The following is a 22895-nucleotide window of genomic DNA, read 5'->3' as shown; positions in this document are numbered from 1 at the left end:
GATTTTGGCTTACATTTACTCTGATCAAAAGCATTCTATTAAAACCATGATTAAACCAAGCCATGATGGTTGGCAATGTCTATGGGCCAATCAAAGCTTGATTGTGGCTGTGCTTGATTACTATGACTTATAACAGTTCATTTAGTGACCGTTCAAAGTTACAATACCATGGGAAAAAGTGGCATTTGACTGTTTTTCACACTTACAACTGTCGCAGCATCCCTATGGTCACGTGATCCGAATTAGGATGCTCAGAAACTGGCTCATATTTATGACGGTCGCAGCGTCTCAGAGTCAAGCGATCCATTTTCGCCACCTTCTGACAAGCAAAGTCAACAGGGAAGCCAGATTCACTTAACAACCATGGGACTATCTTAACCAACGCAATGATTCACTTAACCACTATGACAAGAAAGGTTGCAAAATGGGACAAAGTTCATTTAACATCTCTTTTACTTAGCAAGAGAAACTTAGGACTCCATTGCGGTCGTAAGTAGACTTGGGAAAAACCTGTAAGCATCTACCGAGCTTTGCAGAAATTGAGAAAGGATCCAGATTGGGCCTAGGAGATTCCTTACCCCCAAGAGGTTGATTTATTCTGAAATCTCAATGACTCTACTGGATCTTCTGGACCTACTCTTTCTTGCTCCAAGGAGGAAATACAGCTGTGTGACCAGTGCAAAGAGCAGGTTGAGGAATTTGTTTTGGAGAAGCTCAACAGCGTTAGGGAGGGGCAGAAGGAAACACAGAGCATTGGTGGCCTAGAAACGGGATGAAAGGAGAGTCACCTTGGGCTCATCAGGTTACTTAGATTCATCTTCTTCTTCTTTTAATGTTCCCATAATCCCTTGTGGGAGGGAGTCTGGGCAACTGAGTGGAGCTGAGTATTTACTGGCCAGATGCCCTTCCTGTCGCCAATGCAGAGTTTTGTTTGGCAAATACATTCTCATTGTGCCCAGAAAGAGAAATATCTGTCTCCACCTAGGATCAAACTCACAGCATCTTGATTGCTTAGCTTACAAAGTCCAAAGTGGAACTCCTTTGATGTGGGCCAACCAGGAGAAAAAAAAGATCCTCATGTCCATAAAAACTGACCCAGGAATGCCCCATGTCTGAGACACAATGCAAAAGTGTGACATCCGAAACACCGATTCTACACCCCCTCCAGATTTTGTGATGACAGTGGGGTGTAGATACAGAACAAAAGAGAGACAATGAGTAGCACAAGTTGGACAGAATTGGGGACAAAGAGATCAGTAATCTGAATCCCTCTTTTGTCTTCATTCCTAAGTGGGCTCTTGACTCTCCACCTAATAGGTTATTTATTTATTTGTGGGGTCTTTGGTGCTGTCTGAGTGTGTGTTTTTTACTGCAGATGTTTCATGACCCAACTAGGTAACATCATCAGTGCTAGAAGAGTTAGGCTTAGGCTTAGGCTTAGACACCTCTCCCTTCTAGTACTGATGATGTTAACTGGTTGGGTCATAAAACATCTGCAAGAAAACCACCCAACTCAGTAAGCACCAAGGACTCCATAGTCCTCCTCCTCCTCCTGATACTACTTGGTTGGGTAATGAAATGTCTGCAAAAAAGCAGTCAAGCTCATAGAGCACCAAGGACCTCATAGTCCTTCTCCTCCTCCTCCCTCTTCCTCTTCTTCTCCTCCAATCCACAAACCTCACTCCTTTCTAGCCTTGATAATATTACCTAGTTGGGTCATGAAACATCTGCAAGAAAACCACCAATCTCAGAGAGCACCAAGAACCCTACAGTTCAACCCTGGACTACAAAGCTTCTCTTTTCTTGGTCTTAATTAATTAATTTCTACACCGGCCATCTAAGCTAACTGACACTGGAAAGGTTACAACAACGTAATAAAGCAATATAACACATACTAACAACACAGATTAAAAATATTTAAAATAAGATACGAGGCGCAATACAATGTATGGATGAATGAGTGGATGGATGGTTGAATGGATGGATGATTGGATGGGTGGGTGGGTGGACGGATGAATGGGTGGATAGATAGATAGATAGATAGATAGATAGATAGATAGATAGATAGATAGATAGATAGATAGATAGATAGATAGATAGATAGATAGATAGATATGATTGGATGGATGGATGGATGGATGGATGGATGGATGGATGGATGGATGGATGGATATCAAAGCTGTTCTGGTGAGGAAGCCCACAGAGACTCTACCTTCACTGAGGCATTCCTTGGGGGCCTTACACCAAATGTTGCTCCAATTTTAGCCGCCAGTTTGCCCACTGCTCTCTCCAACCAGGGCATGCTGCTCTTGATGGGGAGACCCCCAAAGGGTAACTCTTCTGCTCAGCCCCTTCCTCTTTCCCTCAGGTATGCCCCACCTCTAGATCAAACAAAAAGAGATCTGCGGGTGGAGGGCTTACTGCAATGGGCATGATGGACCCTGTTTTTCCTTGCAATAGCTTCGGTGCTGGGGTCTTGGTCCTGCAGCCTTTTCACGAGGGGTTTCATGATCTTGATGTTGGCATAAGGGTCTGCAGGCAGCACCCTTCAAAGCTCTCTGGCACTTCTGCAGAGGGGGGGAAATAGATTGGGATTAAAATCAGATCCTTTCCTCATTTTGGAAGAGACAGCCAGTCCAGAGAGATTAACCCCCAAATGGAAGAAAGGATTGGAAAACCGATGGCCAAATGAACTGCTTTAATGCGAGAATGTATGTATGTATGTATGTATGTATGTATGTATGTATGTATGTATGTATGTATGTATGTATGTATACAGGTAGTTATCGATTCACAACCATTTGTCCAGTAGCCAGTCAAAGGAACAATGGCATTGAAAAAAGCTACATGCTGTTTTCACACTTTCCAGTATCCTCATGATCATGTGACCAAAATTAAGACACCCGGACAACTGGTTCAGATTTGCTAACTTCTAAGAAGCACATTCAATGGGGAAGCCAGACTCAGTTAACAACTATGTTTCTAACTTGACAACTGCAGTGATTCACTTAACAAATGTGACAAAAAAAGTCGTAAAATATCTTTAAAAGTACATTCCCATCTCCTCCCTCCTCCCTCCCTCCTTCCCTATCTCATTCCTCCATTCCTCCCTTCTTCCCTCCCTCCCTCCGTCCCTTCCAAATTCAAAAACTGTTTCTAACTCAACAGTTGCAGTGGTTCACTTAACAACCATGGCAAGAAAGCTCGTAAAATGGGTAAAAATTCACTTAACAGCTGTCTTGCTTCAAAAACTCAGTTGTGTCATAAGTCGAGGATGCCCATATATTTCTCTAGATTGCTATCTCCCTGTGAAGGAACAAGGGTGGCCAACTGATCTGATGGCATGTAGCCTAATTTGCTCCTGGGCCTTGCAGTTTTTTATCTGCAGCAATGAAAGCCTTCTGAAGCTGGAAACCCTGGTCCACTCCCGAATTTGCTTTTCAAAGCACAGGAAACTCAGGCAGGGAAAATGTTGACCATTTCTCTGCCACATCTACTGAGAAATTAGCAAGCCATACCACACTCTCCGTGGCTGAGAGTTCAGTTGTTCATCCCTCACGGAGGGCCTCTATGCCGCCAGAAGTGCCAGGTAACCCAGAACTGATCATGGGAGCGGATGTTTCTAGGAGCAGATGTCTACAAAATTAACCCAAAGGTGCTTTTCACAGAAGAACTGAGTTGGAAGGGACCTTGGAGGTCTTCTAGTCCAACCCACTTCTCAGGCAGGAAATCCTATACCATTTCAAACAAATGGTTGTCCAATCTCTTCTTAATCTCTTCTTAAAAACCTCCAATGATGGAGCACCCAGAACTTCAGGAGGTAAATTGTTCCACTGGTTAATTGTACTTCCTGTTAGGAAAGTTTTGCTTAGTTGCTTCTTTCCTTGATTAGTTTCCACCCATTGCTTCTTGTCCTACCCTCAGGTGCTTTGGAGAATAGCTTCGCTCCCTCCTCTTTGTGGCATTCCCTCAGATATCAGAACACTGCTGCCCCTCAATCCTTCCTTTCATTAAACTAAACATCTTCAATTCCTGCAACCGTTCTTCATATGTTTTAAGTCTCCAGTCCCCTAATCATCTGCATTGCTCTTCTCTGCACTCTTTCCAGAGTTTCTACATTGTTTCTAAGTCCAGTTGCCTTTTGGAAAAGCACCTTTAGGACAACCATGACCTGGATATATTTCCTTCAAGATCATGGCTAGCTATGGCAAAACAGAGATCGGAGGGATGAGATCCAGCATTGGTCTCCATTGGAGATGCAGTAGAGATGGTAACTTCCACCCATTGGGGGGGGTGGGGAAATTGGCCCCCCACAATGTCAAAATTTGCCCTACATTTTTGAAAAAAACACCTAATTTGTCCAGCTGCGTATGATATTTTATTTATTGATTTGCTTTTGGAGATTTATATTGCCGCCTATTCACACATGGTGACTTAAGGTGGCTTACAAAGATATAAAAACAGTACCATAGAGCTGCAGGAAACACGTGGCTAGAAAGGGAAGTGACTGTTACTTCCTGGATTTTCCGGAGGGGAGGGGCACGGAGGTTGGAGGTCTGCTCCAAAATGGTGGCTTTGAAAAATATTTCCCTGACTAATTTCACCATTTCAATTTGCTCAGTTCTTTATATTAACATCTACATCATTCTGGATTGACTTGGAATACTCACTTGTGCCTACTGGTAAGTGAACTGGGGTTTTTTTCTTTTATTTTTTTAATGTATTTTAAAATAATATTTTATTTATTGTGCATAGGATTTTTTAAAATATTTTTATTCTGTGTGGATTCTTTTTTTAAATTGTCTTAGACTATTTAAAAAAAGATTCTATCCAAAATAAATTCTATGCACAATACTTTGAAATGTTTTACTTCAATTTATTCTGTGTGGATTCTTTTTTTAAATTGTCTTAGACTATTTAAAAAAAGATTCTATCCAAAATAAATTCTATGCACAATACTTTGAAATGTTTTACTTCAATTTATTCTGTGTGAATTCTTTTTTTAAATTGTCTTAGACTATTTAAAAAAAGATTCTATCCAAAATACAAAATACCAGCTGCAGTTATTCACTTAAGAACTGTGGCAAGAAAGGTGATATAGTGACCAAAGTTACAATGGCATTGAAAAAAGTGACTGATGACCATTTTTCACACTTAGCGACCATTTTCACACTTAGCGACCGTTGCAGCATCCTCATGGTCACGCGATCAAAATTTTGATGTTTGGCAACTGATTCGTATTTATGATGGTTTCAGTGTCCTGGGGTCATTTTAATTGCCTTTTGACAAAGTCAAATGGGGAAACCAGATTCACTTATGTTAGTAACTTATCAGCTGCAGTTATTCACTTAAGAACTGTGGCTAGAAAGGTGGTATAATGGGCTTAGTGACCAAAGCTACAATGGCATTGAAAAAAGTGACTGATGACCATTTTCACACTTAGTGACCATTTTCACACTTAGCGACCGTTGCAGCATCCTCATGGTCACGTGATCAAAATTTTGATGTTTGGCAACAGTTACAATTTATATTTGTAAATTGTAGTTATGTTGAAATAAAAAAAAATATTACAATACTATTTTTGCAATGTATGAAAATTTTTGTTGCTCCGTATAAAATTTTTAATCAAGGTCTGCCCCCCCCCCCCGGTCAAAGGTGTCCCTCTTTACCAAACTGAAAATCTGGTCACCTTACAGTAGAAGAGAAGATCTATAGCTCAGGGTTGACATGAGGGGTCCCTGAGCTTGGTGGTTTCCTTGCAGACATTTCATTGTCCAACTAGGAAACATCATCAGTGATGATGACCATCAATACTGACAGGGCAAAACACTTCTATAGAAACACAGAGAAAAGCTTCCTCCCTTCTAGTACTGATGATGTTACCTAGTTGGGTAATGAAATGTCCACAAGAAAACCACCAAGTTCAGAAAGTACCAAGGACTCCCCAGCCCTCTTCCTCCTCCTCCCCTCCTCCTCCCCCCCTCCTTGTCTCCCTCTCTCCTCCTCCTTGCTCCCTGTCTCTCTCTTCATCGCTCCTTCTCTCTCTCCTCCTCCCTAACTGACTCACTTAACATGAGAAACTCAGTCTTAAAAGGACCTCTGGCCCCGAGAGATGCCAATATCAATTGCAAATTCCAGGCATCTTTGACAAGCCCAATGACCAGGGTCTTGGTCATGCCACAGGCTGTGCCACCAAGTGCTCTCCTGGGTATTGTGCATCTCTGGTCTTCTTGCAGCAAGTCAGCCCTTGGAGTCCAAATTTCGCACCCATTTTGCTCATGAGGAGGTGGTGGAGGTGGTAGGCAGCCTCTGTGGATGTCTGGCCAACTTCTTTGTTGGTGTCGCCAATGTGCAGGCCCAGCAAAACCACCAGGGCTGGTAACAGTCTTTAGGTACCCAGTTGTGTTGATGTTGAGTCTGAAATGGTTGAGGCGATCATTCCATGGTCATTCCATGATCATCCCACCAAGGACCCCATAGTTCAGCAACTTCTTGAAAACCACATTTGTCTACTCTGGGAATAAATTATCTCTACCGAGGCAGCCCTGGCTTCTACAAACTCTCCACAAAGGACCTCCAGGCCCAATGTGACTCAAACCAAGCAGCTTAGCTGGAGAGAATGAAGTTGGACCAAGATGGTCTCTAATATTTCTCTCTCGTCCATCAAGTCCAAGACTTCTTTGACAGATCTATCTTTTAACGGCTTCTTGCTCTCCCACAAATTTTGGAAGCATTCATCAGAGAGTTCTGGGAAGAAGAGACAGAGATTGATGGGCAATTTGACAGGACAAGCCTTCTCAAAGTGAAGAGAGAAAAGATGTGTGTAGGGGATGGCCAGGCTGAGCCTGAAGGAGGGGTCAAATGTGTCACAAGCCTCAAGTCCCTGATCTTCATGTCCTTAGACAACCCTCTTGAGGAGGAACTCTGAACTCTAGGGCAATCGCCATATAAAGCAGCATATAAAATTAGCCATGAAATATGAAGGTTAATTTAGGATGACAATTTTTAAAAAATAATAATATTAAAACATTGTGAAATTTCAAAGCAGTAGAAAAAATCACAAGGTCTGGTGGAATCTTCATCATAACTTCTCTGTCTGATGAAGGATGGTTGTAGGATTTGGTTTTCACGCATCTAGAGAAAAGAAGGAGTGTGTGTGTGTGTGTGTGTGTGTGTGTGTGTGTGTGTGTGTGTGAGAGAGAGAGAGAGAGAGAGAGAGAGAGAGAGAGAGAGAGAGAGAGAGAGAGAGAGAGAGAGAGAGAGAGAGAGATATGAGAGCAGTCTACCAGTATTTGAGGGGCTGCCACAAAAAGGAAAGGGTCAACATATTTTCCAAAGCACCAGAAGGCAGGAAGAGAAACAATGGATGAGAACTAATCAAGGAGGGAAGCAACCTGGAAATAAGGAGAAAGTTCCTAACAGTGAGGACAATCAACCAGTGGAATGGCTTGCCACCAGACGTTGTGGGTGCTCCATCACTGGAGGCTTTTAAGAAGAGACTGGATAGTCACTTGTCTGATAAGGGACTCCCGCTTGAACAGGAGATTGGACTAGAAGACCTTCAAGATCCCTTCCAGCTCTGTTCTGATTGATTGATTGATTGATTATTGATTGATTGTGTGGGATGGGCTGATGTGATAGGAGAAGGCTGGTTCCATAGGTAGCCCAGCCCTGTAGCTTATATACCTGGATATAAAGACAGGACAGTGTCTAGAGAGCATTTTCTCCCCTGGGCTAGGTTGCTCCTCTGAGCCTTTTCCCTCTTGGGCACCCTTGGCAAGGGAGGGGGCTCTTTCAGGCCATGGTTGATTTCCATCTAAGGAGTTGTCCTCACAGCTGCTCTCTGTGTCAAGTTGGGCAGCACCAGCGCTGCAAACAGAACCTTCTCCCTGACCTCCATTGGAGCTAGAGAAGACTTCACAAGCAGAGGAAAGACCTGTGAGGCTCACTGAGTGGCTGAGGAACTGGACAGGTTGGAGTCAGAGAGGTGGGCTTCCTGGTTATCCCACCACTGTGGGTCATTATTACTGATCTGTGGATAGGACTCCTGGCTGTCCTTCTTCTTCAGGACGGGTAACTTTTTCAGCATATGAGACATCCTGTTGTGAGGAGTGACTGTTAGAACTAGAAGCAGATCCTATCAATAAAAGAGAAGGTTTGTAACTCCAGGTTGAAAAAGGGGGTCCTTGGTGGTTCTGTCTGTCTGCCTGTCTGCCTGTCTACCATCTATCTTTTATCTATATCTCTCTATAGCTATATCTATCTCTATCTACCTATATCTATCTATATCTATCTCCTATCTATCTATTTATCACATGTTCTTCCTGTGTCAACTCAGAAAGCTCAGACTGCTCAAGGAGCTGCTGATCCAGTTCTACAGAGGAATTATTGTCATTTATACCTCTACAACTGTCTGGTTTGGCACCACAACCAAACTAAAACTCCACTAAAGAGAGAAGACGGCAAGGAAGTAACAGGCATCAGAGAGAAATCAGAGCTGCTTAACTCGTTCTTTGAATCATGCAAAAAGAAACTATAGCCCAAACTACCAAAAACATAACTAAAAGACAGACTAGGAATAAAAGTTAAAATAAGCAAAAAAAAAATGGTAAGAGAACACCTGTCTGATCTTGATGAATACAAATCACCGGGACCTGATGGATTACATCCCAGAGTTTTGAAGGAGCTGGCAGATGTTATCTCAGAACCAACCATTTGTACCACATCTTTAAAAAATCTTGGCATACTGGAAAACTACCATAGGATTGAAAAAGAGCTAATGAGGTTCCCATCTCCCAAAAAGGGGGAGTGATCGGACCCAGGAAACTACAGATCAATCAGCCTAACATCAATACCTGGGAAGATACTGGAAGAGATCATTAAAAAAACAAATCTGCCAACATCTAGAAATAAATAAAGTTATAGCTAGAAGATAGCATAGGTTTGTTAAAAACAGATCAGGCCACACCAATCTTATTTCACTCTTTGACCAAGTGACTAAATTAGTAGACCAGTGAAATACTGAGGACATAATATACTTAGACTTCAGCAAGACATTCAATAAAATAGACCACAACATACTTCTTGGTAAGCTAGAAACAAGTGGGATAGATAGCATCACAACCAGATGGATTCGCAACTGGCTGACAAACTGTACTCACCGAGTAGTCCTTAACCAGTCAACGACTACATGGAGGGGAAGTAAGCAGTGGCACACCAAAAGGTTCCGTCTTAGGCCAAGTACTCTTCATAAATGACTTAGATGAGAGAATAGAAGGGGAATAGAAGGAGAACTTATCTTATTTGAGGATATACTAAGCTGAAAGGAATAGCCAGCACCCTAGGTATCTTATGATTTATCAATTGTTGTATCTTATGATTAATGATTGTAACTATTATTTATGAACTATGACCTATCACTTTGTTGTTTGCCTATATACTGTAAGCTTATGCACCGTAGACAAATCACACTTGGCCAATAAAGAATTCTATCCTATCTTGTCCTGTCCTGTCCTATCTTATCCATTCCATTCCTTCCCATCCTATCCTGCAGAATCAATGTGCAGTCTTACCTGATATTCTGATATTCCAAACTTTGCAAGCATCTACCCTTCACTCGTTGGATTTCCACATTCCTAAAAAAAGATCCTCCTCTCCTCTCCTTCACTCTTCTCTCTCCTCAACTCCTCTATGTGCCGATCTTATCTCCTCCACTCAGCTTTGCTCTTATCTCCTCCACTCCACTCTGCTCTGCTCAGCCCGGCTCCGCTCAGCTACACTCTTAGCTCCTCCACCCTGCTTTTATCTCCTCCACTCTGCAAAAATTTCCTCTCCACTCAACTCAACACAATTCAACTTTCTGCAGCTCTCCTCTCCTCCATTTTGCCTTTATATGTCCACCCTCGGGCGCCATGACATCACAGCATTGTTTATGTTCTCATGGGGGACAGCTGATGTCATTACCCAAGGGGCCTCTTACTTCCCAAGGTAATAGGAACGGGATATGGAGGGTCCCCTTGATAAACCTCTTGATAACATCCGCCAAATCATGTGGAGAAAAGCCAGGGATCTCCTATGGAATGACCCAATGGGATGGTGAACTCTCCACCTGCTAGATCTCAAAAGAACCAACCAAGATTATGGCTGATCAACTTTATTCTTTGACTGGCTAAGTCTGCCACTGAGCTTGGGTTTTTTTATTATATGATATGTGATATGCAATACATAAGATATGTGATATGTGATATGGGTTATGTGATATGTGATATGTGATATGTGATATGTGATATGTGATATGTGACGTGACATGACATGACATTACATTACATTACTTTACATCATGTAGTCCTTGGCTTACCACAGTTTGTTTAGTGACAGTTCAAATGTACAATGGCACTAAACAAAGTGACTTATGACTGTTTTTCACCCTTATGACCATTGCGGCATCTCCATGGTCATATGATCAAAATTCAGATGTTTGGCAACTTACATTTATGATGGTTGCGCTGTCCCAAGAGTCACATGATCCCATTTTGCAACCTTCTATCAAGCAAAGTCAAAGGAGAAACCCCATTCACTTAACAACCATGTTACTAATTTAGCAACTACAGTGATTCACTGAGCAACTGTGGCAACCAAGGTCATAAAATGATGCAAAACCCACTTAACAAATGTCTTAGTTAGCAACAAAAATGTTGGGCTCAGTTGCAGTCATAATTCGAGGACTACCTGTATATATGATTTTTTTTGTCAAATTCCTACACTGCCCATCATCGCTGGAGTCCCGCGTAGTTTTGGTAAAACACTGCAATGATATAAAAGCTACAGTTGAAAACAAAGTTTTTTTGAAAAAAGCCAAACAGATTTTTTTAAAAAAAGGTTAAAAGGAACAATTGCACAGTTGAAAGGCCGAGGAAGCTCCTTCGGCCCACCAACCCACCCCTACCCACCGGCTGCCTGGACTTGCAACCACAACTGAGCCCAAGTTTCAGAGGCTTGGCAACTGGCATGTACTTATGACGGTTGCAATTTTCCGGGATCACGTGATCCCTTTTACAACCTTCTAACCTGCAAAATCAATGGGGAATTTTGGATTCATTTCACAACCATGTGACTAACTTACAGAATGGAATGGAACGGAACGGAATAGAGCTGGAAGGTACCTTGGAGGCCTTCTATCCCAGTATAGTATAGGACAGTGATGACAGACCTTTTTCTTACAGCGTGCCAAAATTACACGTGCCCACTCAATCTCCCCGCCCACCTGAGCATGCACACATGATACCCTGTGCATGCGACCCCTCCCAGGCTTCAGGAAAGCCTCTGGAGGCTGGGGAGGGTGAAAAAAGGCCCCAACGGGCCAACAGGAAGTTCATTCCCAAATTTCTGGTTGGGCCAGTGGGACCATTTTTCACCCTCCCCAGCCTCCAGAGGCTTTCCTGAAACCTGGGGAGGCCAAAAACGGTACTTTCCTGGCCCTCTGGAAGGGTGAAAAATCAGCTGGCCAGCATGTGCACTGGAGCTGACGGCTGGAGTGTCACCAAATATGCTTCTCCGTGCCACCTATGGCATGCGTGCAATAGGTTTGCCATCCCTGGTCTAGGAGAACCTATACTATTTCAGATAAGTGGCTATCTAGTTTCTTCTTAAAAACCTCCAGTGGTGGAGCACCCACGATTTCTGAAGGTAAGCTATTCCAGTGGTTAATTGTCCTCACTGTTAGGAAATTTCTTCTTAATTCCACTCTAGGGATTCACTTAATAAAGGTGGCATGAAAGGTCATAAAATGGGGCAACACACACTTAACAATCATCTCACTTAGCAACAAAAATGTTGGGCCGGATTGTGGTACCAAATCAAAGATTCCCTGAATTTTAGTTTAATTGCAGACCATTCAGAATCATCTTCCTTTGTGAGATGGACAGCTAATTAACTTAGATGGATAAAGAAATAAAATATGTTTTGAAGTTTGTGATTTTTGTGATTCAATGCAGCTTCTGATTTCAGAGCTGAGTTTGCTTCAGTGCCTTTACACACCGGCAGCTTTTTAATTTTCAAGTTTCTTGAGCTCCTCAGCTTTGAACAACCTTCATGGCATCAGATCTCCCTACAATCAGTTTTGCACTTAACAGTTCCTTCTTTGTTACGGGGTTACACGGCATATTAAGGTATCTGCTGTTTCTCCGGTGATTTGAGCTGCCATTCACTTGCTGTACATTTTCTGGATTGGACAAAAATAGTTTCATTACTGGAAAAGACTTTATATATGAAATAAACTATAATAAGTCAAACAACAATATGAGATCATGTTGCATTCAGGGTCCCAGTGTCTGTTACAGATATACCCTATTAAAAATGGATATTTTGAATCCTCTCGCTGAACATAATTATCTGGTTACCACTTCTGGAAGCAAAATCAAATCTAGAATGGAGTTAGAAGTTATAGACTAGTCTTAGATACTCAGTAATACCTGTCATTTATTTAACACCAGAGATAGGATTATGCAAATATCATTAAAATAAATTGACATATCCAACCTATCCATATCTAGAAGACATTGAAAATTACATTACTATCAATGAAATACAGACCTTATGAGAAAGACTGCAAGTATTTCTGTATTTCATTTTAAAATGTTCTACCTCTAAAGGATTCTCACTCCAGAAAATGTGGTTGTTTTTTTGCTGTAGCAAATAATCTGCTGCAGAATTACCCCTTTTGAACTATTCCCCACATAACATGGAACATTTTGGAGAACATCACATTAATCTTGAATTTCATTGATGCTCCTGTATAGATGCTTCAAAAAATGAGACTCTCTACTGTCTTCACTAAGATCAAGAGGCAGGTCAAAGAAAAAGGAGCAGAAAGAAGCAGATTCATAGTTGCTGCATAGGAGAATCATGCTTTTAGGAGTCATTCCTGTTGTTTTTTAATTGAAATGCCAGCAATGAAAGCACATCCACTCTAATAGTTTAGCTGTAAGATTGTTTTATACACTGCAGTCATTAGAAGGAAAATAGTGTTTATGTCCTCATTAAAGAACTCACAAAAGGAGACCAGCCTTTGATGAACATTTTCTCTGACCTTAATGTGAAATCACAACAATTCCACATTTCTCTGTTGGGAAAAAAGCAGTGCCTTGTAAACATAACTCCAAGGCTTCTGTTTGTGTATTTTTAATCCCTTGCAATTCAACTGTTTAACTTTATATAGATTTTTTTTATAGGCAGTATATTCAACACAAGTTAATTATCAAATGTCAGCTTTTCTTCCTGAAGGAGGTGAATGGGAGAAACTGCAACATCCTTGCCTACAGAATGCATTATGAAATCATTTGGACATGTGGGATTGATCAAGGTCTTTCTCTTCGGCAAAGGTCTTCAAGAAAATAACATCTTCAGATTTCAGATCAGTTCGGAAGGATTTTTGCAAAAACCTTTTGTGCCATCTAGTGACAATTCTTTGCAACACTTCAAAAATAACTTTATAAAGAATTACAGGTATTGTCTTTGATGTGACAGGATCATTGCTAGTCACATTCACTGCAAGTACGCCAGAGGGGAAATTTTACAAGTGTCTGCATGGTAATGATGGTTTGGGAATTGGGCAGTTTGCTTTTCTATGGAGGTTCAGAGGAGTTTCTGTTTACTGTTTTAAAGAAGGCAAATCCCAGCAAGTTACTCTCTTTTTTAGCTTCTAAGTGTGCAAAATCATAATTACACTGCCAGCAGGTAAGAGTCGTGTGGCTGTTTACCACTTTTTAATATGCATCCCCACATTTCAATGTATACTTCCACATAGGGTAAGTTCCAGTACAGCACAATGTAGAGCCTTAGTCTCACAGACAAAACTTTGAATCCTTTTTTTTTTCAAAGTTGTTGCTGAATTCTTTGTTTTCATGCCAGGGGTCTTAAATACACAAGATGTTTCTATTATCTGTGCTTATTAAATGTTAATTGAAATTAAAGAAAACTGTTGTGACTGTATCTGCAAAATTGCCACTTCAGAGATGTAGCACACATTTTCACAGGCTAAGACACATAGTAAACATTTCCACAAAGCATTTATCATTAGACATTCAGAGATACTCCGTCTGAGTCCTTGAAAAGATAAAAGCAAAACTTCCAGAGGGATCCAAGGAAGAATCTGAGAATTAAGGATGAAAGGCATAGGAACCGCATATCCCAGTAGTTCAAAATTAAAGTTTAGAAGAAGGGAAATCCAGAAAATGAAGCAGAAAATTAATTTGTCTCAGAAGCTTGATATTTTAGGGGAAAAGAAATGGCAGTCATTCTAGTCATAAGTTATGTAGATCCTTAATTTATGTTTTAGTTGTACCTCAGCTAAATCCAGATTTATGGTCTTATTTTGATGTAGAAATTGGGTTTTACATCAACTTTGAATCACATTTATAAACACTAATTCCTGTTCCTATTTCTTTACACAGAGTGTTTTAATGTGTAGCAAACCAACATTATCTTGTGGTCTACCTGAAGCAATTTTTCCATGATCTTTTGTATGACTCTTGTTCAGGGCAATTCTGTATCATCTTTTCTTCAGTGCTCAATGTATGTTAAAGTTAAATGGGATAGTTTATTTTTCTTTTTAAAATACGTTGTTTTATTTTATGTGGTGATATTGGTCATTCAAACAGCAGAGGAAGTGATGAAATCTGTAATTACACTTCTCTGTGCTTGTTCCTAAACTACCACTGAATGGTTTGCCTGATTGTGGAATAAATTTCTCTTCTTCTAAAATTTATAATAGACTTCCGTAATTCCTTCATGTATTATCAGGTAATTATAGTTCCATGCATTAAAGCAACAGTGTAGCCACATTATCAATCTCAGGCCCAAACCATGAATAATTATCGAGCCTCACCTGATATCCAATCACTAAGTGAGGGGGAAATCTACACTTGTAGATTGTGTATAGACCTCAGCTGAGCATGGTACCAAAGCCTATGGTAACATATGTAAATAGAAGCCTGTGATACAGTTTTTTTCTCATTTCAGTTGGGAAATCCAATACATTAACAGCAAGGTCCCGCATGTGAGTCTATGGTATATCCGGTTTCTCTTCAGAGGTCATGTAAATCTTTCCAGTATGCCTTGTGCTATGTGGTACATAAGGTTGATTGATATTTTGTTATAAACATATGCCTGTTTTTTTATTTTTCCAAACTTGACATTCCCTGGAATTCTGTCTTGGGTTTTTCAATAATCAGAAACTGGAAGGATCGGGAGGGGGGGGGGGGACAAGGTAGTTAATACTATACTTGCTCTTACTGAGGACTAAACAAATCAGACTGCAAATTCTGTGCACAGAACTCCAGAATAAGACAGAGGTGGGTGGGGAATTTGCTTCAGGCCTAGCTTGTTCTAGATTACTTGTTCCCTTATATTCCCCATATGGGTTTCAACACATGCTATGGCAGTGACAGCACTTACTATTGCACTTCCTGTTCCTATGAGAAGAGAAAGGCAGGGTATCTTGGGGTTTCTGAATTGCACTTTGGGTTCCATTATCACATTATCTACTCTTTTCTAGCTGTGCCTGTGCGGTGCAGCATTCACAAAGCCTATTTTGTGTTTTATAGTTAGATAGATTCACCAAGTCAAATGTAACTGCCTTTGCCCCATAAAATCATTTTCACATGGAAGCTTTCAGAGTGGTGCTGTTCAAAGGAGAAAAAATAAATAGAAAAGCATTTTCAAGTTGTCGGGTGAACATGAAATCTGGAATCATTTTCATTAATTTTACAGTGTACATAAGAACATGAGTCCTTTCCTGATCAGCTAGAAAAGGGTGTCAAACTCGATTTCATTGAGGGCTGCATCAGGGTTGTGTTTGACCTCGGGGGAATCAGGGTGGTTGTGGCCGGGTTGGGTGTGGCCAGTTCAACGTCACTCATGTCAGCGGCACCTGTGGTGGCCCAAGCACTCTGCTGGCTAAACGGGCTGCAACATTTAGCTATCCTTGATAAAATTGAAATTGTCCCGAACTCCATTTTCAGCTGCGATGGTCTCTTACAACCCTCTGCCAGAGAAAATGGAGTTTGGGAGGGGCGTATGTAGCCCTCCCAAGCTCTGTTTTCAGTGGCAGAGGCACCGTAGGCCAGTCCTTTCCTTTTTCCAGGATGGCCCTGTGGGCCAGATCTAAGCAGCCCGCAGGGCAAATCCGGCCCCTGAGCCTTGTGTTTGACACCCCTGAGCTAGAATAACCCTTACTGTGCTTACTTTCTCATAGTTGTACAAATAAGGTAAGGCCCATTCTGGTTTTTCCCCCAGTACTATCTTCATCTATACATAAATTCTACTATGTTCAATCAGAACTACCCTATCCTTCGTAAGGGTCTATAGTTCAGCTAAGTGGCAGCACCTATTTTAACTTTATTTTATAAAACTCAATAAAATATTTAATAAAATAAAATTAAAATAGTTAATTTGCAGATGAGGCTGTTTGGAAATCCCAGGAATTTTTTTTTTAATTACAGGAGATAATGTATAATTGTCAAGAAAACTATCTGGATATCTCCACATAATCAGCAGGATTCATGTGGAATCTCAGGAAAGCTTTACATGTAAAGTTGTACAGGATCACAGTTCTGAAGCCTCTTGAATCCAGTTCAATATAAGAATAAATGTTGGTATTTGCATTTGCTTTTTCTGTTCTCTTTGCTTTCATTTTTCTGAGTACTAAACCTTGCTTCTTGAAACCATATTTCCACAATGGATTTCAAATGCTACAGTCTTTCTCCTGCCCCCATTCATGTGTGTATCCCCAATGAAACCACAGATTGAATTGCTTGTCTTTCAGCATGCACCACCTTTCATATAGGACATCGCTGCTTAGTTAGTCTCTCCTTCAAGACTTGCCAGCTTCTTTTGTCTCGCAACTGTGATTCTTTTCCATGAGGGATACAGAGAATTAATTAGAAATTATCTACTGAAGACTCTTTCTACTTTCATTATTTAATTACATAGTCAGTTCTAAGCATTAAACATTCACTTCTATCTTTTTGGAAACAACATCTTTCTCTGTCTCTCACTCACTCTCACTCTTTTTTTCTCTCACATGCTCCCTTTCTGCCCTGCATTGTAGCATTTGCATCCAAAGACTACGTATATACATATTGATTTTGGTGCTTTTTTAATTTTAAAATACGTGCACACAGTTCAAACATAAAGCAAAGAGAAAATTCATCCTTGAAAAAGTACAGAAAGCAGCAATGGGGCGGGGGGGGGGGGGTCCTGTCAGCTGGCAATGTGTGTATAGCCACTATTGTGAGAAGTAAATTGAACCCTCAAGCAATTCAGGTTTTCCCCTTATTGTTTTTCATCTTCTTCTTTTTTAAATTCTTTGTTGGCAATAGGTTATTAGTCCCTACACAGTAAACAGAGGCTTGCAGATCCTGACAAAACAAGCTGTTGAGATGATTATTTATCCCTCCTTAAGACAGCTTTGCGAGTGGATGGCTTACATGGCCTGCAATTTGTGATATGGTCCCTGATGTTTTCACAGCTCCTTCAAGTATGTCACAATGGACCTTAACACCGAGAAAAAAAAATTAGTGGCAAACCTAGGTGACATTTTAATAACGTACCATTTGCATTTTTCCTTCTTTCTTTTTTCTTGTTAGCACTCTGCCTTCTTTAACTATGTCCCTTCCCTACATATCCAGATTTTGCCCTTGTCGATTCAGAGTGGTAGAAATTCTTGCTGTCGTTCTTATATGGTTCCCATTTCATGATGTCCCAAGACTTGTTCTAATCTCCCTGATCATCTCCAAATATGAGGGTCACACTGATCATTTTTAATTTATTACTTTTTGAGGAATGCTAACCCCCACACTCACATGTCAGGTCTCTAAATATCTTCACCTAGTCATACAACTCTGCAAAACTTTTAACTATAAATATTGTTTATTTTCCTATTTTTTCACCTTCCCAATAATGAATTTTTGTACAAACTTTTTCTCTTTTTTATCATAAAGGCTGATCAAAGACCATAATAAAGATATTTAAGTATACCATAATTTCCATGAACCCTGTCAACATGCTCCAGGTGATATAGTGGGTGACTACACTATAACAGCCTGACTAAGGTGGGTGAAGGAATTTATGTTCTCCAGATGTTCTGAATTCCTAGTATTTTTCAGTGTCTTCTTTTCTGTCTTTTGTCATTGTTTTTGTTTTTGCTTCCTTTTAGGAGAATAGAAAAGATAGAAAAAGAACAACAAAGTAATTGTGATAAATTATAATAGAAATAAATTCAACACAAAAACAACAGGCATTTAAAGTCTGAAGGATTCTATTTATGCCAGCAATATGCTGTTCTGAAAGTTATTTAAAGCTGACAAATCACTCCTACCCCAAGGATGTACATCCCAGAGTTATTTCCCTTTGGAAAAGCTGTTTTCAGAAGCCCCAATTAACCTTGATTGAATTCTGCCTTAGTAATATCAGGAATTTTAATTGACTGGGAAGGTGATAATAAATCTCTGCTCAAAATACAGCTTGGCCATTAACAAATCCTCTCTTGGCAAAGCAAAGTGTCACAGAGAAGAACTTAGCTATTTTTCTTTTAATTTTCATAGAAACAGCCATCTTTATCCAAGTAATTAGAGACCTGTACCATGAGGAGTTTTTGTTGTCCTGTGTTATTTACAGCAAGTTTGATATAGCATTAGACTAGAAATCTGAGTTCTAGCCTCGCTTTAGGCATGAAATCAACTGGATGACCTTGGGCCTGTCATTCACTTTCAGCCCTAGGAAGTACCCAATGGCAAATACTTTGGAAATCTTGCCAAGTAAACTGTAGGAACCTGTCCAGATAGTCAGTAGAATTCAAGACTGACTTTAAGCTCCCCTCCCCCCAAAAGTGTTAGTTAACCATACAGCTAGTGGACATAACTAATGGTCATTTCATAAATAAACTCCACTACTCCAGTATGAATACATGTTTATGTGCTGGATGTTTTTCACTTTCAAAAATGCAGGACAGATGTATCCCTTCCCAATCAAAATTGTATGTTACATACATACATACATTTATGTATGTTTTCAAAAATCCATTTTGTACCAGGATTTGGCAAACATCCTTAAGGGTGTGAGAACTAGTCTTAGAATTAGCTTCTGGTGACAGTTTTCATGCAGTTCCTAACTAAAATAGGATCCATAGAACTTACTTTGCTTTTCTACCAGGCTGACCTTATATTATTATATTTAATTTACTTAATTATATCATTCACAACATCCAGAAAATTTAAGACAAAGTTCCAGCCTGATTTCTATAGGATTTGTTTTATAATTCCTTGGGAACTGAAATTCAAAACTTTAATAATTTCTTTTAATACTGATGCTTTAAATTCTGCAGATGTTATAGTCTACAAATCAACAAATTTTCTCTTTTGACTATATAAATGCATTTCTGTATCACAATCATTTTGAAAGTGTCATTTTTCATTATTGCTTTTGCATGCAGAAAAATCTATGCTTTTGAAGCAGTGTCCTAGATTTTGTTGAATTTAGAACAATCAAGTTTCAAACTGCCAATCTATAAAAAAAATCAAACTCTTTAGAAAGAATTAACCAAACGTTTTGGTAGGCACCTTGAAGATTATATTCACTTGTCATATCTATGCCTTTCGCACATACTGGAAGAAGAAATTTCTCACTGTTTGAATTTTGCTTGAGTGCAGCTCCCATTAAACAGCCAATGGTAAGTAATGCTGGAAATGATATCTGGAGAGTTAAAGGAATGAGAACATCCTAACTATCACTATCCTTATTCTCTCATCATGACTTTAATTACTTGGTGGCTTGTTTCATCTTATTCCCTTTCCCATTCTTCTCAAGGAAGGCCATGACCATTAGAGAAGAGTAGATAGACTGGGAAGAGAAGAAGGACCATATCTCAAATTTCCAAACAAATTTCACGAAAAGTTAGAGCCAATATTTTCTCTTATAATTCTCATTTGGAATGATATTAAAGCTGATGAATTATATTTTTCTTAGCTACAAAGATCCACAGCAAAGTTCTGCCTCAAATTTTAAGCTTCTTCCTATGGAGAATCATTTTTAGAATACATCACTTGCTTATTTTGATATGCAGCAATGAAAATGAATGTTGTAACTATAAGCCATTTGTTTGTGGTTATCTGTCTTATAATTTATATTTTATAATTATTCATTTGCATTTTTCCTGAAGGTCAAATACAAATAATTTTTTTAAAAAATATTTTCTTTCTTAGAGAGATTATACACCATAAATTGCATGGATCATAGCTAATTAATCTACTTGGAAGAATCTCAGAGATAAATCCTAGGCTAAACCTGTTAATGTTTTATCTCAGTTTTAAAGCATCTGACATTCACATGAATGTGAAACATTCCCCAGATTACACTGCTCTGTATTAAGCTTTTCCACAGACTACATATACAACTTTTAAATATTTGTTATGATGTCCACAGACTTTGCAATGATTATGATGTCTGTAGACTTTGCAATGATTATATTTAAAATATATGAAGAATGGTTGCAGGAACTGGGTATGTCTAGTTTAATGAAAAGAAGGACTAAGGGAGACATGATAGCAGGGTTCCAATATCTCAGGGGTTGCCACAAAGAAGAGGGAGTCAAACTATTCTCCAAGGCACCTGAGGGTAGAACAAGAAGCAATGGGTAGAAACTAATCAAGGAGAGAAGCAACTTAGAACTGAAGAGAAATTTCCTGACAGTTAGAACAATTAATCAGTGGAACAGCTTGCCTCCAGAAGTTGTGAATGGCCCAACACTGGAAGTCTTTAAGAAGATGTTGGATAGCCATTTGTCTGGAACGGTATAGGGTTTCCTGCCTAGGCAGGGGGTTGGACCAGAAGACCTCCAAGGTCCCTTCCAACTCTGCTATTGTATTATATTGTATTGTATTGTATTGTATTGTATATTTCCATATCTTTTGTAAGCAATTATTTCTTTTAACTATGGTTGATAGAATAAGCAATTGTTTATCATATTTATATGGCTTCCCAACTGAAATATCATGACTCAGTATGATGTACAATTTAAAAAATCATTAAAGATTAACAGTTTAAAAATTCAGCAATTAAATCACCAATCACACTGACTATAGTAAGGCAATAAGGCTCACATATGATGTTAAATAAACAACAGTTGACTATGTTTAATAGTTAAATTCACAAATGATGGAACAAGTGTGGAAACCACCATTCTCCTAAACAACCACTTCCAAGTTGGCAGTAGAATAAAAACAAGAGAAACTATATCTTCGTTAAGATTTATTTTCTCCTACACCAAAGTGGAACTGCAATCATTGTTTGGTACCCAAAACTGTGCTTTTCAAAAATGCAAAGGTAATATACAAATAGCCCTCCATTCACAACCACAATTGAGACCCAAATTTCTGTTGCTAAGCAAGATAGTTGTTAACTGAGTTTTGGCCCCTTTTACAACCTGCCTTGCTATGGTTTTTAAGTTAATCTGACTTCCCTATTGACTTTTCTTATCAGAAGGTCACAAAAGGTGATCACTTGCCCTAGGACTCTACAACTGTCATGAATATATGCAAGTTGTCAAGCATCCAGATTTTGATCATGTGATCATGGGGATGCTGCAATGGTCATGTGAAAAACGGTCATACTGTAAGTCGCTTTTCTCAGTGTCATTGTAACTTTGAATGGTCCCTAAGCAAATGGTTGTAAGCCGAGGACTAACTGTATAATATGACCCTTAAAATGTAGGTAGCAATAGCAATAGCAGTAGACTTATATACCGCTTCATAGGCCTTTCAGGCCTCTCTAAGCGGTTTACAGAGAGTCAGCATATTGCCCCCAACAATCTGGGTCCTCATTTTACCCACCTCGGAAGGATGGAAGGCTGAGTCAACCCTGAGCCGGTGAGATTTGAACCGCTGACCTGCTGATCTAGCAGTAGCCTGCAGTGCTGCAGTGCTGCATTTAACCACTGCGCCACCTTGGCTCAGTAGTATATAATGCAGCATCTTGAGCATAGCAGTTATATGAAAGAGAGTTATACAGTGCCTTGGATTTCATTTCCACAAAGTGCTTTGGAGGGAATGGGAATTAAAACATAGTATCTTTCTACAAACCCTCAAAGCAGCTGTGTTTTTCCCTGAGAAACCATCCAAGTGCTTTAAGGCATTGCAGACAGGTGTTGTGTTGGTGGTTTTGCTAGATGGTGGTGAAGAAGATTCGGATAATGTTGTGCACCTTTTCCCCCTCAGGTACATGGTACATATGCCTTATATTCTTACATAATGTTTGAATATGTAATACTGAATTAAGCAAGCTTTTATTTTAGTTCTAAAACTGAACGGTCGATAGGGGTATATTTTGGCCTGCCCTTTGTGGGATACATGGGTAGAGCAGGCTGTTCTTTCTGATTGTCAATCCAAAAACCTTGGAGACAGCCTGGTGAGCACTAATGAAATGCACTCCTGTGAATCTGCACATGTGCATATGCACAGCAAAGTTAGAAAACACTGATGCAAATGAAGCCCTGTTTGTGGTTTATGCTCACATTATAAACAGACGACACAGCAAACATAACCTTTCAAAGTTAGCTACTTTGCCAAACATTTCATCTCAAGTCTTGTAAACATGACATTTCATTGCGCTACAAACCTAACAGGCTACTCAGCTATATTAAATACCATATGCACTTTGAGGAACAGTGTTAGGAAAGAAATATTGACACTGAAGTCCCTCAATAATAAAATAGTTTCCAATGTAGATCCTGCTTTGCCCGTAAATGTAAAAGATGTAACAAAATGAATCCTTGCAAATGGATCAACTGCATGAATCTTGCCATCTGAGATTCCCAGATAATATGATTTTTGTTTTGGTGTTGT

This window comes from Thamnophis sirtalis, unplaced genomic scaffold (assembly GCF_051295495.1).
Source record: "Thamnophis sirtalis isolate CommonGarterSnake01/CBP01778 unplaced genomic scaffold, rThaSir2_p1.2 scaffold_10, whole genome shotgun sequence".
Lineage (NCBI taxonomy): Eukaryota > Metazoa > Chordata > Lepidosauria > Squamata > Natricidae > Thamnophis > Thamnophis sirtalis.
This window is presented reverse-complemented; position numbering follows the sequence as displayed.